Source organism: Vicia villosa, linkage group LG4 (assembly GCF_029867415.1).
Source record: "Vicia villosa cultivar HV-30 ecotype Madison, WI linkage group LG4, Vvil1.0, whole genome shotgun sequence".
In the NCBI taxonomy this organism is placed as follows: domain Eukaryota; kingdom Viridiplantae; phylum Streptophyta; class Magnoliopsida; order Fabales; family Fabaceae; genus Vicia; species Vicia villosa.
The window spans coordinates 180,891,963-180,911,061 of NC_081183.1; the positions used below are offsets into that span (position 1 = coordinate 180,891,963).

The following is a 19,099-nucleotide window of genomic DNA, read 5'->3' on the forward strand; positions in this document are numbered from 1 at the left end:
TTTAGAAGATATGTTTAAAGAAAGTATTGAAGAGAGAAATTTGAATAAGAGAGAAAATGGGAAGGTGTTTGAAATGAAAATGGGTTTCTCATTGGGAAGAAGTGTAATGGAGATGAGAGAACTTGCTTCAAAATCCTTTCTTGTAGAAGGACGTGAGATGGATGAATTCGCCATCAAACTCTTCTTAAATAAACATATACTGCAACAATTTTGTTATTTTAAATTTATTTAAATAACAATGAAATTATTGATTAGGTTCTTGTTTTGATATGTGGTTTATAATTGTTGTTCTACACTTGAATAATATGTGGTGTATTTATTTGTAAGGGGCGTGACAGAGATATGCTTTCTGATGGTAATGGTAAAATTATAATTTTCAATTAAATGTTAATTATTATTTTAACTTTATTTGTTTTAATTTTTGAATTTTAATCTCTATATTTATTTAATATCATATTCTGATATTAATGACATGTCAGGTACTTGTGGAGGGGTTCATTTGCCACATCACCTAAAATTTGGACACATCAGCGTTTTTTAAGGGAAAATGGGGAATAAGACCAACATTGCAACCAACAACATAGTTTAGGACTGCTTTGTTCTGTTTTACAATGGAAGGACCAATTTCGTGAGTTTGTCAAAACACGGGGACCAAAAGTGTAATTAAGCCTAAATAGTATCACAAAGTTTATGCTACTAGGTAAATTCAAATAAGTCAATGCAAATAAACATTTAATCTAACTGATCTTTTAATTTGTTAGTCTATATAAAGTTGAGTTGAATGACTTATTTACAAATGTTTAAATAAAATAGACTTTTAAGTAGGCTAATAGGCCAATCAGACCTTCAAAAAGGTCAGACTCATGCCAAAAAATAAGCCTATAATATGCTAGAGGCCAAACTTAGACTTTAAATTTTTTAGCAGGCCAGGTATAGGTTTGACAAAGTGCCAGACCTATCTCGGTCAGCCTATTCCTGCCCCTACTTAGAGCATCTCCAATTAGAGGTGACAAAACGAGCCCGGCCAGCGGGTAAGTCTGTTTTACCCGCATTTTTTCGCGGGACGAGGTAAAGTTTTAGGCCCGCTCCCTTTAATGTGTCCAACCCATTTTTTTTTTTTGCGGGCATGAGTTTTTTTATACAATTTTATTATTTTTAGGCCTAAAAGGTTCAATGCCCGTTGGCGTTCTCCGCCCCGCCATCATTTTTTTGCGGGACGGGACAAAATTTTAGATTCGCACTCTCTAATATGCCCATCCCTTCCTGCCCCATTTTTTCGCGGACTTTTGCGGAACGAACCTAAACGGGGCAGACATGCTCGTTTGCCACCCCTATCTCCAATGTACCATTTTTTAAATTGATCTCTTAGCATATTGTAAGTGGTCTCATGTGCCACATCATTATTTAGCAATCTAATGTTTGATCTCTTAAATGACCCCACAAAATCTGATTTATTTTTCTTTTCCCTTCTTTTCTCATAAACAACTTGCTTTTTGTGTTACTTCAATAGGCAACTGACACCAATATATAAACAACAAGAACTCCACTTAGATCTCCTCCAATAATTAAAAATTTAAGAGACAGAACAAAGGCCTCCACCTAGAGGTAAATTCACTTGTATTTTCTGTTTACAACATTAAATTATTTACGTTTTTTAATTACCTTGTCAAAATTTCATCCAAGAATAAAAGTATATATAATTTAGCTTAAAAAACTCAAATTCTATTCTAATTATTTTACTTTTATCCATTACGTTTTCAATACTAAAGAATAATCAGATGTATTATTATTCAATCGTGTCCACCATGCAATTTGAATCATTTTGAAACAAAAAACTCATTTGTACATCTGGCTTATATTTTGGATGTCAGTTTAAAAAAACATCAAATTTAAATCGATTCAATTTAATGTTGTATACTTTAACAATTTTTTAATATCTAAACTTATAAACTCTAAATTTTTAATTAATAATAATAATTATATAAAACACAATAAAATAATAAATTTGATATAAATTCTAACATATGAGATATTAAAATTTAACAATGAAATTTATAAATAATGATTGAAGTATGTAAAATAGTAAAATAGAAAAGATTAATTTAAGTAGTCGTATTTAAAATTAACAATCAACTAATAATAAATTAAACTAGTACCAAAACAAGTTAATCATTTTTTTGGTGGCATGTTTAAACCAGCATTTTACAACCGTCATAATTGACTGACTAGAGAAGTTTAATGACTATATTTTTCAATACCCACCATATGTGTTTTGCGTCAAATAACAATACTTTTTTATCAACGACCTAACTAAGAAATAAACATACCACCAAACACCCTAAATTACCCTTCATGGCAAAAGTTATTACTCTTAAAAAAGCCCTTTATTGTAATTTGCTAAATCAAATTTTTACTCCCACCAATCACATTTCTCCATTCCTCCAAGTGACACTCCTCTTACAATATTCCTATAGAGTGTTTCCTAATATCCATTGGGTTTCACAGTTTAGTCTCTTAACCGGATAAACAATCTCCTCCACACATTTTGAATTTTGAATTTTGAATGTTGTGTACTTGTCTCTCTCTTCCTCTATTCTCTTCTCTCTTTCCCTCCCCAACCCTAGTCAAACAAATACTTTCCCATTCATCTTTATTCATCCCCCTGCTTTCCGCCGTCGCCCCCTTTCTCGTCTCTTTCTCTTTCTTTCTTTCCGTATTATCACTTTCACTCAAAACCCTTAGGCTATGTTTGGGAGTTAGGAGGGGAAGGGAGGGGAGGGCTTTGAAAAATAGGAAGAATTGAGTGAAAAGGATAAAAAGATTTTGTGTAGGAGGGTTTTGGAGGGTTTAAGTTTATTCATAATACCAAAAATCCCATAAAATGGGGGAACTCAAAAATTGTATTGAATGAGGGTTTTGAAGGGCTTACATAAATCTTCCAAATATCTTTTAGGTTGTTATAGCATTCCAAAAATTAAAAATATATTAATAATAATGACTCTTTTATCATTCTAAACAAAATCATTTTTTCAAAAAATGTCAAATATTTTCCTATATTTTTTTAAAATTTTATTTTTGGAAGCCTTCCCCTCCCCTACCCTCCAAACTCCCAAACATAGCCTAAATCTTCGTCTCCATAACTACGACCATCACCGCCTCCACGTTTTCATGGCCATCACCGCCTCCACGTTTTCATGACAACCTAAAATTTTGTCCTTTTCCTGGCGATTTCGTTTTCCTCAACGACTTCACGAATCAGTTGCACTGCTCAAGGATTTGTGGGTTTATCAGTTATATATTTCGTTTTCCTTCTCCTCCTTTTTGTATTCATAAAAAATTGCTAAATAACATATTTGTTGTTTTGTTTTTTTTTGTAGTTTTCTGACGAAAAAAGTGAAAAAAGTGGCGGAGGAGGGATGACAAACTTGATTTCTATATCTGATTTTACTGCAATCTTCAAGGCTAAGTGTAAAGTTTTGATTTTTAATCAGTTAGTGTATTTACACAGTTGGTGCATAGAAATTAATTTCTTTGTGAATTTATTGCGATTTTTAGTTGTTTTGATTGTAAAATAGTTTTGAAATTTACAATCAATTCCTTGCCTGGGTTGAATATGGTGTATATATTAGAGAGTTGTTAATTTTATTTTGATTGGAATTTTGAATCATAGCCTCTGCAATTTTGATTTTGATTTTGATTTGGTTTTGATTTGATTGTGATAAAAAATTTCAGGATGGTGATGTGTATGTGCAGTTCAGGCTATAGCTTAATTGTTTGTTTATGATGATTGACCTTTAATTGTTTTCTCCCTTTGCAACAACTATCTACTCCCTTTGCATGTGGGACCTTGTACCCTTAAGATCACACAATCTTGACATTCAGACCTAAGTGTTAAGTTTCAAAGTCACAGAAGCAAGTATTGCAGATTTCTTTGGCTTCTAAGGCATATAGGAAATATCATACAATTTGACTTTACTTTATCTTAATTTTATTATAAAAAATAGTTTTTAGATAAGCACTTATATGATTAACATGTACATTTTAAGTTCTTACTTATGATGTTCATCCAAACATGACCTAAGTTTGCTGCTGTTACTTTTTCAGGAATATTGACGATGTCGACAAAACCATGGATGAAATAAATGAACAGACTGAGAACATGAAGCAGATTCAAGAAGCATTTGTCGACAAAATCATGGATGAGATAAATGTTCATTCTTATAGCGTTGAATGCTTTCAATTTTCACTATTAGGTTCTTCACTATGGTTTTCTACTTTAGTAATGTCATCAGTTATTTTGTTTTCTCAAACTTGAAATCTTCATTGTAACTACTTTAGGAACCAAATCTGAACTCATTCGATGCTGGAATGAGACTAGGCTTCACATCAACTTGGAATACCCACAAGTTCAATAATACAAATCAAAGTAATTGTTATCCTTTTATTTTTTATGACAGTTCAAATTCTAATTCTCATTATGCTACCTGCTGAAATTTTGATTGTTTTGAAATTCTTGTGCTACAAACTTTTGTTCCTATCAACCTTCCTGACCATCTTCTCAACCAAAGTCCCTAACAAATGCTTCACAACACTCAGAGTATGATAACATGATAACTATTGGACAAATATCAGAGAGTTGAAGACTATATCTGAAATTATTGGACAACAAAAGATATTTTTATATATTTTTCCTCTTATTTTACTTTCAAAGTACTTTTATCAACACATCTGAAATATGTCAATGTTTTCAATACAAGAATCCCGCCATGCCTTTCCAATGCACTTGTGTTGGAAAGAATGTTACAGAAGTAACAAGGCGAGTTTTCATATGCCATCTTCATTTTCTTCATGCCTTTCTACATACTTAATATCCTTTATTTCACTTTCAAGTGGAATCATAAATATGATATTCAAAGTGCAACCTTTGCTGCAATCTGTCTATGCTGAAGGCATGACAAGTATTCTCTTGATTCTGTTATTAAAAAATTGTGCTTTTACTCAATTAGTAGTGTTTCTGACATAGTGATATTACATATTTATTGTATCAAAAGCTTTATTGAATGTTTGACACACTCACATACTTTATTTTATTTGAAGATTTAGAATTGAAATGGAAGTCCAGTACGAGGGTAATGCCTGCAGCTTCATGTTTTGGGACAAAGATTGTGTCCCGATTGTCGAAATGACGGCTGCCAAGTTGAGAGATATCATGAAGAAAGTAAGCACTCTCTTTGGTTGTAACTCTTATCTATGAAACATATTTTTATATCTTACTTTGACATGTAGACTGGTGAGGATCATACTCAAATCTACCCTATCAACCTTGATAATTAATTTATTTTCAAATGTAAATTTTGCTTTTTAAATTCTGAAATGTCCTAACACCATACACCATATTAGTTTAAACACATTCTCTTTGTGTTCTTTTTCCAATAAAGTCATCTCGCTATTGTACTAAATGTATTGTGGCAGTTGCATATTTTACACTAAACTCTATTACTGGGAAACAGATTCAACAACTTTGACGCACGAAAGTTACGGTGCCTTTGGAACAAACAGCCCCGTGAGATGAATCGCACGATTCACATCAAGTCATGTATTATTATTTTTAGGGTTAATGAACTTTTTCGTCCCTTTAAATATTTCAAATTTCGTTTTTAGTCCCTCCAAAATTTTCCTTCAAGAAATCGTCCCTTCAAAATTTTTCATCCGAACTATTGGTCCCTAACATCCAATTTCGTAGCTAATCGGTGGCTAAAGTCGTAGCTAATCTCTAGCAAATTTGACGTTAGGGACCAATAGTTTAGGCAAAAAAATTTGAAGGGACGATTTCTTAAAGGAAAATTTTTGAAGGACTAAAAACGAAATCAACAATATTTAGAGGGACTAAAAAGTTCATTAACCCTTATTTTTATTTCTTTCAGAAAAGCTAAAATAATCGTTTGAGAAGTAAATTCATTTGAAACCCATCATCGTCTTGCTTCGGTTTCCGCCGTTGCATTATTGCTTCAGGTTACCGCCATTCCGCAAAGATTCCAACTTTGAGGTATTTAACCTCTAAGTTTAATTGTATTTTCCAATTTTAAGCTTTTCCATTTCTTTCTGAATTTGTGTGCAAATAATTTGGGGAGCTCTCAAAGAACTGTTGTTTTGTAGGATCTCTGGTTTTTTACTTGATCACTGTGGATATTAAAATTTAAAGAAAACAATGAAAGAAGAAATGGTGGTTGTAGATGAAGCAACCCAGTAACAAGTCAATGAAGATGGAAAAAAAATCAGGCAGAGAAGAGATGGCGATGGGGGTGGCAATGACGTGCACGGAGGTGACGAAGTGGTGGCTGATTGAAGAGTTAATGCAATGGTTCTTTCATATTTTCATAATGTTCAAAAAGTGTAATTTAAACCAAGCGGTTGAGCTCCATTGGCAAGGAGCCCCGTCCAAGGACGTACTCGGGGAATACCGAGTTCGATTCCCAGGCGGAACAATCTTGTTTGGCCAGTGCGCATGCCTCTCCGCACGAGCCGGATTAGTGGCCCACCTGTGGTGGGTCGACACCGGTGCAAATAGCAAAAAAAAAAAAAATAAAAATATAATTTATGTGTTTTTTATTAAAAGAAAAAAATAGAAACGTGGCTGAATGTAGAGTGTTTGATTTATTCCAAGGTGAAGGTTGACATAAAGTCACGGTGTCTTCAGACGTTATAGAGTCAGGCAGTCATAAAGTGTACCTATTTTATATTAGGTATTTCAAACATGTTGAATTATAACCGGCTTTACATCAGAACCACATTCAACTAGATAGTTACTTATGTGCGCTTTTTATTCAATGTGTAACATTTTCTAAACGACTCAATAGGCCACGCTCGGTGCTCTTACTGTTTTAACTTTTATGAATTGTGTCCATAACTATTATTTTAAACAATTATTTAAGAAATAATATAAGCCTCACTCATAACTTTGATTTTACCATTTCAGTCCAAAAATGCCAACCTTCTGTATAATATTCCTCAAGAACATATTTTGATGTCTTCTTCAAGGTATAATGGTACATAATAAACAAGTATTCGTGCAACATTACATCTAACATGGCTGTTGTGATTAACGGTTAACATTATTTAATACATTCTATTTAATTATTCATTCTATTGTTAATCCAGATGAATAATTATCAGACAAAGTTATCATTCTATTGTTGTATTATTATAATTATAGGGTAATATATGTAATAAATTGTTATCAATTTTTATTTAGATCAAATTATTTAAGTTATCAATGAACTTTGTCTACGCGGATGTACTGGTTTTTAAAATAAAGAAATAGTGGATTAAGATGAAAAATTAAGAGAAACATGATATGAACTTTCTCATTTCACGAGTCACTATCACCACAGTACCTATTTTGTTGAAGTGATCCTGCTTAATTTTTTATTATCAGTAAATATTTAAGACAATATTTCTAAATATTTCATATTGGTGATTTATTACATATTTATTTTCAAATATTTACATTTATCAGTGATTTTATAATAATTATTATATATCAAAACAACAACCAAACCTTATCAAATGATTTTAAGATATGAATGAACTTACCCGTGCGGACGCACGGGTCTTCTACTAGTTTATTTTAATAGCAACATGCTCTTATAATCAACTACCTTACTAAGAAATCAACATACCACCAAACACCCTAATTTACCCTTAATATAAAATTTAATTACCCTTATAAAAGTCCTTTTTAGTAATTTGCTAAATAAAAATTTCATTCCAACCAATCAGCATTTCCCATATTGCCAAATGACACTCATTTTTTTCAAATTTTCCTTGGTACACACCCGGGTTAACCTATTGTCCGTTAATCACCTTTTACATTTCCTCAAGCTTTCACTACTATCCCTATTACTTTATTTCAAATTTCATGTCTCTCTCTCTTCATCTTCACTTCCCTCTCTCGTCATCTCTCTCTTCATCTTCACCTCTCCCCAACCCTAGCCGCCACCACAGTTTCTTCTTCCTTCCTTACAACCCTTCTCCATTCTCTCATATTTTGCACGAAAAACAGAGAAACCGCGGTTTGGTGCGTTGTTGTGTGAATCAAGAGTGAGCCGATGATGATTGTTGAAACACATTGGTTGTGTGAATTGAGAGGGAGTCGCTGATGATTGTTGAAACATTGTTCTTCATCCCTTCCGATTTCTTCCGTTTTACATCTTTACATTTGTTGAATGCTTACATATTTTTGGTAGTTTGGTTTCAACTGTTTTGATTTGTTGACAGGTTTGGAGTTTACCCCTTATTTTGCAGATTTGCTTACTTGGTTGTATTTTGTCAGATCCAATTTTTTGATGTGATGATGTTCATGTTCATATTTCAGATCCTGTTTTGATTTACAATTTGACGCTACTGCAGATATAAAGACATATTTCAGGAGGTGTATGAAGAAAGGAGGCAGCAACAGTTTGAAGAACACTCCATATGGGTTGTTTTGATGTTCGTAAGCTAGTCTTTTTATGCATTACATATACACATTGATGGTTGACATTTGAATGACTTCAGGTATGAGCATAGGCTAATTGATGATATGGTGGCATATGCACTCTAGAGTGAATGTGGATATGTCTGGGCTTGTAAGAATTTTCATGACGGCGTTCAAAGTGATTTACTTGCTCAAGTTAATATAGAGACCTTATCGTTTATATTGAAGCATGGTGATTGTATGTATGGTGTCAGTCAAAAGTAAGCTCCACCAACATTCCTAATTAGTTATTACTTAAATCTTGAAATTTGTATGTCTTGGATTGTTAGTTTCTGTTGCCGATTATCCTTGTGAATGTGATTTTTCTGGTGTGGTTGTTAATTTTGTTTTCTTTAGTTGAATATATTTGTGAAATGCAAAAGAAAACATTTGAAATTTGTGTAATGAATAATTATGAATGTGTGCAGGATTCGGCTCATTGTGCCTCATGAATTGTGTGCTGGTATGCATGCATTAGATTCTAATTCTTACTATAATATTTATCATCAACTTTGTATCTCTATATGCTCTTGGAGATCTTATGTTATGGTTGCAACAAAAAATTGCAGTTATCTTCTGATGGCAAGACATTAGAAGCTGAGGCAACTCATGGAACTATAACTCGGCATTTCTGGTTTCATCAAAACGGACAATCATCCAGTACAAACAGTATTGCTTCCATATTTGCATGTACACGAGGACTGAAACATAGGTACTATGTTGCTTGTTTCAAAATCTTATGCATTTTGATATTATTTTGAACTTTTCCCTTTTTTGAATATGTTATTGATATAGGTATGTTCTCATGTACCAGAGCCAAGCAGGTTAATAATGAAAAATTACTGGATTTTGCTAAGAAGTTGGAGACTGCATGTTTGAGACAGTAGAGTCGGGAAAGATGACCAAAGATCTCGCCCTTCTGATTCACGGGCCTAAGTGAAACTCCTTTAGTCTATTATTACTCATTTGAATATTCTGGCATTGCAATCATCTTATGAACTTTGTATTTCAAGTTTTAATTTAAATGTGTCATTCTTGTGTTCTGCTTAGCCGACCCCAGGGCCTTATTGCAGAAGATGTAAAGGTAGATTTGTTAATTTGTGTTAGTTGGTTAGGATTGTAGAATGAGTATATTAGTAAGTGGTTGGTTATGTTTGGTTTTGCTTATTGTTATGCTATTGGGGCCTTATTTTATGTTTAATTTTGTAGTTTGTTGTAGCTGGTGCAAACCTTATGCTTATTACACGTGACATTGAGAAGACATCGAAAACTCTTGTAGCTGAGCTTAAGAAGATGTCACAATAGGTGAATCATTTACTTCTTCTCCTTCTATGTATTTTCCTGTTTAAACATATTTATTTATTAGGTTTACTTGAAACTTTCCATTTCCTGCATATATAGTAGTGTGCTTCTTAGCAATTATTTGAATTGTATTTTTGTTAACACTTGAGTAATAATATTATGGCTTATTGGCTTTATATGTTTTTCCAGTAATCTCTATTTAATATTTGTCCTTCAATTAAAACCTTTTCATTATCATGTTTCATCATTTGAAGGCTATTCTATATCCAGGGTTTAAGGAAAGCTTTTCATTATCATGATTTACATCGAAAGTTAGATGGTGCTTTTACATTTACAAGGTTTACCGAGAAGCATCGTCGGCTTGCTAATGCTTTCATTAGACAGGATCCGTGTTTGTTGGAGAAATCTATGTCCATGATGCTAAAGGCCGTGACAGCCAGGACATTTATTCCTCTGTAGGTTTGGAAATTGAACTCATGCGACGGTAACGGCAAGTACAAAGGTAACAGCAAGGTGACATGGTGACATCATCCATGTTATTGACATTGGTACAAAACAGGTCGTTTTATTGGGAGGAGCTGCATGTTTGTCAGGTTTAGCAGGTAATGTGCAAATCACTTTTTCATATAAGCTATTGATGGAAACATGCCCCTGCTGTGAAAAATAATTAATACCCCTGATCTTGAAATTGCTTCATGTTATTGACATTGTTTCATAATTAAAGAACACATTCTTTATATGTTAACTCAGTTGCTTTAGTTGTTACATTTTAATCAATCGTTAGAATTGACCATTTATTTTCATATGATTTTGTCAACTCTGGAAACTCCAAGATTAATCATAGACATGAAACCTCTCAGTCAACTGCAGCGTATCAAAATTTGAAGTTGTTACAAACAAATTTTCACAGAATATGATTAGGGTGTCAGATAGGGTATGTTCTTATACGTCATCCCTAAAGCATTTATAGGTGATCCAGCTACTGATTCCCATTGGTAAATTTCACGTCTAAAGGAAATAACACTTGAATGGCTTATAAAAAAAACTTTGTTACATGCTATTGTTGATCAATAACCAACAACACACAAAGAAACCTAACATAACATTAAAGCTTCACTTTTTCATTTATTCTTGTAAGCAAAAACTATTCCATATCTCCTGCATAATATTAAATCTTTGGAATAGTGCAAATGGTGACAAATCCTTTGAGTCACATAGTTGTCTGTGCTTCATAATTTATGGTGTTTGTGTTGAGACTGTTTTAAAAAGTTTCAATAATTTAATGGACAGGTGACACTATCTGGGCTGCTGAATTTTGTTGATGGGCTATGGTCAATTTGTGGAGATGAGAGGGTTAGTGTTCACAATAAACCATAAAGAAATGCTTGATTCAGCATTGTTGCGTCCGGGTCGAATGGATGTTTATACGCACATGTCCTATTGTACTCCCTATGGTTTTAGAATGTGCCACTTATTCAACAGGTTGCTTAACAAGATGTTATGATTATGATCCTAAAATGGTTATTGGCGATAACACTGGAAAATGCACTGGTTTAGGTTGTTGCCAAGTGGATATTCCTCCACTTATGAGAAATATCACTATACAATCATCTCAATACCCAGATTCTACACCATCTGTGAAACATTATTGTAGCTATTGGTATGTTCCCTGGAAGGAACATGTTGTTTCTTCTTGTGGATCTTTCCCATCCCTGCTTGAAAATTGAAAGAGAGAAGAATTAAGGAAAAAAGCTTCAAACTAAAACAAAATTTGACTGTTGCGGCTGTCTCAGATGAGAACAGCATGGTGTATATGGAAAATTACGCACCTTTACACCTTCATTTAGGTCATAAATCAAATAAAAAGTAAGAACCCAAATAAAACAGAAAACTTAGAAAATCAAAAAGCTACGATTACCTTGCAAACAAAAAGTGAGGAAAGTGGGTGGTTGTGGTGAGTGATGAACGATGGCGGCGTCGGTGATGGGTGATAAGAATCTGCTTGGAGGCGAGAGAGTGAGTGGCGGTGGTGAGGGATGGATGGCGGCACCGATGATTACCTTAGCCAATTTAATCATGAAATATAAAATTACTAATGTTTTGTAGAATTATTTCCAAACAAATTTTTTATAGAACTAGTAAAAAAGTAAAATAGATCACATATCATCATATCATACTAAATTATAATCCTACAATTTCTTCCCTCCAAAATTTTCCCGCCAAAAACTATCATAAATTAATTTAATAAATAAAAAATTAATAAATTAACCATTCACTTTCAAAGTTTATAACCCTCACATCTTCTCTTTTCATGTGCAGCATTTGATCTTTATAATTTACTTCATGATCATACTATTCTTTTCATTGTTTTTCACTTTCTTTTATTTATATTTATTTGCAAATAATTGTATGTTTTATTATTGTTGTTTTTCTCTTATGATCATCTATCAACTTCAACCAAAGCATTTTATGTTAGAAGAATTTAGTTGGTTTTTCCTATTGTTTGTTGCAACGCTAACTATTTTTATGATTTTGTTTTTTTATATTTTCAATTTAGAAGGCTATGTGACACTTGAACATAAGGTTGTATTGTAGGATCAACTTTGGGTCCAGTAGCCAATTTGAAAAAGAGAAGTCTTTCTTTAAATTTTAATTTTAGGTTGTACTATTTATGTTGTTTTCATTCTTACATTTTTTTTTATATATAAATTTCTCTTATAATAATAATAATTATTATAGCATTTGTCTTTCTATAGAACTAACCCCTTATGCATCTATAAATGTGGTCATTGAGTAAATGATAAACATTTACGTTTGGCTTTATTTCAAGAGGCTTAGGGGTAATAATGCGGGGAATCATTTATTTAAAGTATGATTATGTGAGATAGTAAAATGTCTACATTTTTCTTTTATTTATTTTTTAAAATTTAATTTGCGAAGACATTTTCTTTTTAATTTAATTATTAATTGATTAATAAAAAGATTTGGAGAGGTGTAGAAGTAATAACGTGGAGAATTAATAATTTAAAGTATGATAATGTGAAATCTTATTAATTAAATTTGTTAATACTATGTAATAATTTATTAATATTATTATATTATTTTTATTATTATTATTATTATTATTATAATAATAATTATTATTATTATTATTATTATTTGATTGATTGGAGAGAGGAGGTTAAGAAGATAATAATATTCTAATTATTACAAGCCTTATTTATTTATTTTTTAAAATAGCTACATTCATTTCATCTTTTATGATGTTAGTATTATCATATCATACTAAATTATAATTATAAAAGTTCTTCCCACCAAAATTTCTTGCCAAAATATTTAATAAATATTAAATTAATTAATTTAATAAAAAAGTAAATATTACTTATTAATAAATTAATAAAAAACTCCACTCACTCATTTATTAAATTTTTTTCATTCAATTATTAATAAAAAACTCCACTCACTCATTTTATTTTGTTTTTTTTCTTATAGCTACCAGATTTAAAAGTTTATGTAGATTTCTATTTGTTGAGAGAGAAATGTTAGAAGATTAATTGAAATAAATAATTGTTTTGGATATTTTTTTATTTTTATTTTTTATTTATCTTTACTCTTAATTGTATTGATGTTTTCTAATTCTTAATTATGTGTTTTTTTGTAGGTACGAACTTTGATACATCACAATATATCAATATAATATTGAAGAAGTTGACTTATGATACATGAATGATAGAAGATGAATTAAAGTATATATTGTCACAAAGAGAAATGCTAGGAACACTCTCTTTTCAACACTCTCTCCAACACTCACTTTTTTATTGGTTGAAACATGTGTGGGTCCTACCACTTTATGTGGGATCCATTTCCAAAGTGAGGGCTCACACATGTTTTAACCAATAGCAAAGTGAGTGTTTGAGAGAGTGTTGAAAAGAGAGTGTTGCTAGCACTCCTCTTGTCACAAATATAGTTATATTTCTATTGTACTTTTGTTTGATTTTGAGGTATTACAAACTAATTTCTATTAACTCTCTCCATTTTTTTAATAAAAAAGAGAATTTCTATTGATTTTGGGATAAATAGGTTAATGTGACATGGTTATGTACGTGGCTAACTAATGTTGATGTTGGTAAGTTGTGAAATGGAATGATTCAATAAGATTCAATTCTTTCAAGTTTATTCTTTAATTGTAAACAAGATGTTGATAATTTGTAAATTGACTATTTTATTACAAAATAATTTTCATAAAAATTTAATTTTATTATATTTTTAAATTTAAAATAGGTGTAAATAATCTATAAAATATCAACTCTATACAATTTTATTATTACTACAAGTTTTATAGCACTAAAGTGTGCATGGCAACATATAAATACTTTATTATACTTATACATTAATTTTATATAATTTTCATTAACAATAAAAGTTAAATAGCCCAAAACCGTGCATAGCACGGGTAGGCGGCTATTACTAAATTATAATCCTAGAGTTATTCCCATCAAAATTTCCCGCCAAAAATTTTAATAAATAATAAATAAAATAAAAAATTAATTAATTAATTAAATGATTTAATGAATTAAAAGTTAATTAATTAAATGAATTAAAAGCTTCCACTACTTCAAAAACAATTTTTTAATTATTATAATCAATTTAAAAAATGGTTCAAAAAATTGGCCTATAATTTATGCATAAGAAACGTACTACCTTCCACAACTAATTCAAAAAATAATAAGAACATATTGTTAGTAAATTAAGTACTACCTTCCACGACTAGTTCAAAAATAATAAGAACATAGTGTTAAGTAAATTATTAATTATAACAACTATTATTGACTCTATTACTTGAAATTTCTCACTACATCAAACATTTATATGTACTAATAATAATAAATATAATAATTATTGGTTTTGTTCATAATTTATTTGTGTTTGTAAAATGTCCGTAACTATTAAATAAAAAATTCACTAATTAATTAATTAATTAAATTTATTTAGTGAATTAAAAATTAATTAATTAAATGAATTAAAAATTCTCACTACTTCAAAAACAGTTTCTTAATTATTAAAAGCAATCTAAAAATGGTTCAAAAAATTGGACTCTAATTTATGCATAAGAGACGTGTTAAAACTAACTTCCACATCTAATTCAAAAAATAATAAGAACATAGTGTTATTAAATTATTAACTAGACGTAAACCCGCACGATGTGCGGATAAGTTTTATTAAATTATTAATAATAAATAGTGTAGTTTAAGAACTGATCCTGAACCGGACTTTATCGGTGGTGATAAATAAATAAAAATTAATAATTTAAAATATAATAATATAAATTAGAAATAATTTAATAGTTTGTATATCATAAATAATAATAATGTATATTAAGAAAATGAGAAATAACTCATAGAGTAAAAATAGTCAAAATTAATTGAGTGAAAATAATAAAATTAATAGAGTAAAAAATATTTAACAAATGGACATTGTTATTATTGGTATAGAAAAAAAAAACATTGGTAATTTACAATCAATAATTTTAAAAACAAATGTAGATGTTATAGGTGGTATATCATAGTAAATTATGAGTTTGTAAAAGTAATAACTATTAATTTTTCTTTTTACCTTGTATTTTATTAATTTTAAATTATTTCAATTAATATTTGATTTATGATCCATTAAAAATCTATATTATTTTAAGTTAATTCACATATAAAACAAAAATAAAAAATAGAAATAATTTAATTGAATTAAAATGTAATTATTTGATCAAAGCCTATTCATGATAAAATGTAAGATTTGTACTCCATTATTTCTCAAAAGACTGGATACAGAAAAGTAAAAATATTAAAATAGAATATGAAAATTGAGAAAAAAATGAATGATTAGGTGTTCAATCAATTTTAATTAAAAAAAGAAGCAGGTGAAAGAAGTGATCTATATAGACTTGTAAATAAAATGAAAAAAAAAATGTTAAATAATAAATTAGAATAAGAAAATTGAGGAAAGGTGAATAATTAGGAGTTTAATCAATTTTGATTAAAAAAGAAGAAGGAGAAATAAGTGATCTATATAAACTTTTGAGTCTTGAAAACCAAAACAGGTTATAAATAAGAAAATTAATGGAAGTTAATTTTTGTAGAGAGGTGCATTGGAAGTTAATGAAGTGAGTGAAATTTTAATAAAGATATAAATATGAATAAAGAAATTTTTTAATTTAATTATTAATAAAATAATAAATAAATTCGTAAAAATAGAAGTGGGAGAGAAATTTTGAAGAAGACCTTATAGAATTATAAATAAATAAATAATTGAATTCTTGACAACAAAGACGTGGTTTAATTAATAAATATAATTGAATGGAATTGGCGTGTGCTTATGCAAGTGAAATAAGCTGTTTTTTGTTGTTGTAATAAAGAGTTATTACTTATTATTATTATTATTATTATTATTATTATTATTATTATTATTATTATTATTATTAAATTAAAAATAATTGATCGTGGGGTTAAATGGTTAAGAGAAGTATTTTCTTTAAGTGGGGAAGTTATTAGTTTTTTAAAAATGAATTATAGGTATTATTTATTTATTTATTTATTTTTATGGAGGAGGAGCATTAAGAGATATTTTTAATAATAAGTTATTAATTTATGTATTTATTTACAAACCCAAACTATATTGTAAATTATGAACAAAACCATCTCTTAATAGTGCTATTGTGTGGTTAGTGGATCTATATATCAAGTAATGTGTGGTTTAGTGGGATTGTGGATATGATGATTAAAGATTTTTTTAAACTTCCCAATAAGCACTATTGTAAGCAGAGATTTTATTAGGATTATAATGTTGTTGAATTTTTCAATTTTAATTAGTAATTGTTACATAATACTATTTGATTTATGAAAATGAAAAAAGAAAAAAATGTAATCAAGTAATGGATTAGTGAGGTTATTAAATAATTATTTTATATATCATTATTTTATTATTATTATTATTATTATTATTATTATTATTATTATTATTATTATTATTATTATTTCTTATAGATTTAGTCTTTTTAGTCTTTTTTTGTCTTTTTTTCAATTAACTTAATTTCAATGAATAATTGAGCATTTTAATTAGTAATAACTTTTTTGGAAAATATTTAATTAATAATTTACTAACACTATGTTTTTATTATTTTTTGAATTAGTTGTGGAAGGTAGTTTTAACACGTCTCTTATGCCTAAATTAGAGTTCAATTTTTTGAACCATTTTTTAAATTGATTACAATAATTAAGAAACTGTTTTTGAAGTAATGGGAGTTTTTAATTCATTTAATTAATTAATTTTTAATTTACTAAATAAATTTAATTAATTAAGTAGTTAATTTTTTATTTAATAGTTACGGACATTTTACAAACACAACTTATATTGTAAATTATTAACAAAACCATCTTCTAATAGTGCTATTGTGTGGTTAGTGGGATTGTGGACATGATTAAAGATTTTTCTATTTCTAAACTTCCCACTAAGCACTATTGTAAATAGAGGTTTTATTAGGATAATAATTTTGTTGAATTTTTCAATTTTAATTAGTAATGTTATATAATATTATTTGATTTATGAAAATAAAAAAGAAAAATGTAATGATCTAATGGATTAGTGAGGTTATTAAATAATTATTTTATGTATCATTATTTATTAATATTATTATTATTATTATTTCTTATAGATTTAATTGTATATTTAATTATTACTACTAAATGTCCTATTTTTTAGTCTTTTTTCAGTTAACTTAATGCTTCAAAATCTTCACCTAAAAAACACCTAAGAATTAACAAAAAAAAAAAAACTATAAAATTACAAAGAGAGGATAAAAAACATAAATTTGAATAGGAAGATATTTCTTCTAAAGCACCATCTCACATAAGACAATTTCTTCAATAACATTTGTTTTTATAAAAAATGCTTTATACAACTATAAAATGCAGTTGGTAATACTTCAAAATATATACTTATAAAAAAAGCATAATCAAGAACTAACAACTTATGTTGTTTCTCTATATGTTCATGAGAAAAAAAACTGCAGATTTAAGAGATACTTGTATTCATCTTCTAATCCACCATCACCTATAAATTTCCCCTACAAAAAATACAGCTAAGAATTAACAAACAGCAATGAAGTTGAAAAGAAAAAAAAATCATAGATAAGGAGAGAAATATATTTCTTCTAAACCACCATTTCATACAACACAAACACAATTTCCTTAATAATTTTTATAAGGCTGTTGCTGAAGGAGAAGTAGTAAATATATATTGTTGCTAGATAATGTGCATATGTGGAATTAAGAGGATAGGATCGTGAGTTAATGGTGTTAGTTACATTATTCGCACCAATCAAATAGCATTATAACTTCCCACTACATATTATGAGTTATTCATATAGACTTTTTTATTATCTTATTTTAATTAACTAATTAAATTAATAAATGGAAAAAATATTATTAAATTGATTAGGTATGATGAAATATTATTTTAATTAAAATAAATAATTATTAATATGATTGATAAAAATAGAACTTGGTATAAAATTTTATTGAATTAAAATTTAGTATTATATGAATAATGGAATAATAATTATTATATTTATTATTATTAGTAAATATAAATGTTTGATGTAGTGGGAAATTTATAATAATTAAGAAACTGTTTTTGAAGTAGTGGAAGTTTTTAATTCATTTAAGTAATTAATTTTTAATTCATTAAATCATTTAATTAATTAATTTTTTATTTTATTTATTATTAATATGATTGATAAAAATAGAACTTGGTATAAAATTTTATTGAATTAAAATTTAGTATTATATGAATAATGGAATAATAATTATTATATTTATTATTATTAGTAAATATAAATGTTTGATGTAGTGGGAAATTTATAATAATTAAGAAACTGTTTTTGAAGTAGTGGAAGTTTTTAATTCATTTAAGTAATTAATTTTTAATTCATTAAATCATTTAATTAATTAATTTTTTATTTTATTTATTATTTATTAAATGTTTTGGCGGAAAATTTTGGTGGGAAGAACTTCTAGGATTATAATTTAGTATGATATGATTATTATTATTATTATTATTATTATTATTATTATTATTATTATTATTATTATAAGTTTATTATTATTATTATTATTAAATTTTGCTAGAAATTCTCAATAATTAATGGAGTTCTGTTAAAAATATATAGTTAGTGGAATTAGTGAGGTTTTTCGATAGATAGTGATGGAGTTAGTGGAGTTATTTTATTTATTA

The 19,099-nt window shown here is 28.5% G+C and overlaps 1 long non-coding RNA gene and 1 pseudogene across 1 annotated transcript; one reads left to right on the forward strand and one right to left on the reverse strand.

Annotated features, from left to right (window-relative positions):
- The window catches only part of LOC131596226 (pentatricopeptide repeat-containing protein At5g11310, mitochondrial-like), a 94,798-nt pseudogene that overhangs the window by 64,174 nt on the left and 11,525 nt on the right, over window positions 1–19,099 (reverse strand).
- Window positions 9,099–11,433, forward strand: LOC131596229 (uncharacterized). The gene is made up of 5 exons (XR_009282181.1): window positions 9,099–9,227; window positions 9,330–9,599; window positions 9,725–9,820; window positions 10,088–10,419; window positions 11,108–11,433. It is a non-coding gene; the product is annotated as an uncharacterized LOC131596229 (long non-coding RNA).